The sequence below is a fragment of the Triticum dicoccoides genome, chromosome 3B (genome assembly GCF_002162155.2).
Source record: "Triticum dicoccoides isolate Atlit2015 ecotype Zavitan chromosome 3B, WEW_v2.0, whole genome shotgun sequence".
NCBI lineage: Eukaryota > Viridiplantae > Streptophyta > Magnoliopsida > Poales > Poaceae > Triticum > Triticum dicoccoides.
In genome coordinates this window covers 814,310,778-814,313,007 of record NC_041385.1, presented here as the reverse complement: position 1 = coordinate 814,313,007, position 2,230 = coordinate 814,310,778, and positions in this window count along the sequence as shown.

Here is a 2,230-nt window from a genome sequence, read left to right as displayed (position 1 = left end):
AGTTAGGCCATGCTTCATTTTCATTACACAAAATACTCCCATCATGTACAACCGTGATGACGAGCCGAGCAATTGGTTCATACTTTTTAACGCGCTTCAGCTTTTTTCAACTCTTACGCAATACATGACCGCAAGCCATGGACATAGCACTATGGTGGTATATGGTGGTGGTTGTAAGGACAAAAGGGAGAAGATAGTCTCACATCAACTAGGCGTATCAATGGGCTATGGAGATGCCCATTAATAGATATCAATGTGAGTGAGTAGGGATTGCCATGCAATGGATGCACTAGAGTTATAAATTTATGAAAGCTCAACAAAAGAAACTAAGTGGGTGTGCATCCAACTTGCTTGCTCACGAAGACCTAGGGCATTTTGAGGAAGCCCGTCATTGGAATATACAAGCCAAGTTCTACACTACAGGAATCTGCTACTTTGCCATCTGCCATGGCGGACGGCAAAGGCATGGATGGCGGACGGCAAAAGGTGACGGCAAAGTAGGGGACAGCAAAGAGCTGCGTTGCCGTCTGCTTCGGCCAGCTGACGGCAAAGGGGCCTTTGCCATCAGCAGCGGACGGCAATAAATGCGCTGTTACTCCGTTAGGTGGTTAACGGCAGGCCTTTGCCGTCCGCTGCGGACGGCAAAGCCTTTGCCGTTAGCTGCTGATGGCAAACTGACCAAATTGGTCAGCCTCCCAGGAAGCATAGTTGCCTGCCACGTGGCCTCTTTGTCGTCCGCTGCTGATGGCAAAGAGCCCTTTGCCGTCGGTGGCAGACGGCAAAGAGCCCTTTGCCGTCGGTGGCAGACGGCAAAGAGCCTGCATATTGTCTCTTTTTTCTGTTTTTTTAATCCAACAATTTTCACAGCAAATATATATGACATATATAGATATATTTCCATATCACATATCCAGCACATAAGTTTCATATCACATATCACATCAGTTTCATCCATACACATTGTTCATACATAAGCAAGTTCCATCCATATACATTGTTCATACATAAGCAAGTTACATCCATATACATATTACAATGCAAAGTTTCGTCAAGATAGCAAGTTCTATCATAGCAAGCTAGATACAATGCAAAGTTTCATCAAAGGAAAAGCAAGCACTCCATCATAGCAAGTTAGCTTCCATGAAGTGAATGAAATCTGCAAAATGGTAAATAAGAAAGTTAGAAATAGGTGACTAGAACAAGAAGAAGACTAGAACAAGAAGTATATGTCATTTATGAGCTAACTTAGGTGAAATGGATCATATATGAGCTAACAAAGTTGAAATGGGTTGTTTATGAGCTAACTTAGTTGAAATGGATCATTTATGAGCTAACTTAGTTGAAATGGGTCGTTTATGAGCTAACTTAGGTGAAATGGATCGTTTATGAGCTAACTTAGGTGAAATGGATCGTTTTTGAGCTAACTTAGGTGAAATGGATCATTTATGAGCTTTTATGAGCTAACTTAGTTGAAATGGGTCGTTTATGACCTAACTTAGGTGAATGGATCATTTAAGAGCTAATTTAGGTGAAATGGATCGTTTTTAGCTAACTTAGGTGAATTGATCGTTTAGGAGGAAATCTAGGTGAAATGGGTCATTTTGGAGCTAACCTACGTGAAATGGGTCATTTTGGAGCTAACCTAGGTGAAATGAGTCATTTTGGAGCTAACCTAGGTGAAATGGGTCATTTTAAAGCTAACGTAGGTAAAATGGATCATTTACGAGCTAATCTACTAAAATGGGTCATTTTAGAGCTAACTTGGATAAATTGGATCACTTGTAAGCTAACTAAGGTAAAATGAGTCATATTAGAGCTAACTTAGGTAAAATGGATCGTTTATGAGCTAACTAAGTTATGCAATTTTTGACATAAGTAAGCTTATTAAGTCATTTGGAAGGAAAAGAAGCTAACTCTAGGTCATTATGGTAAGCATATTGGAGGAAATAAAGCTAAGTCTAAGTCTAGAGAAACTTACCGTGATCAGGGAGGTGTAGGAGGGGGCTGGCTCGTGCCGGTAGCTGGAGAAGGATCGTGCGATGCGTTTCTGGAGTTAAGCAGCACCAAAGATCATTTCCAATGTCTCGTTAGCATTATGACACTCAAATGTTAAGACTAGCAAGTAATGTCCATTCAAATTAAACTCACCGTGCTCCCAGGAGCAATCACTGGCATCGGCGGTGTCGGGTCGGGGTGCCGGGTCGGGGTCGGGGTGTCGTGTCGGTGTCGG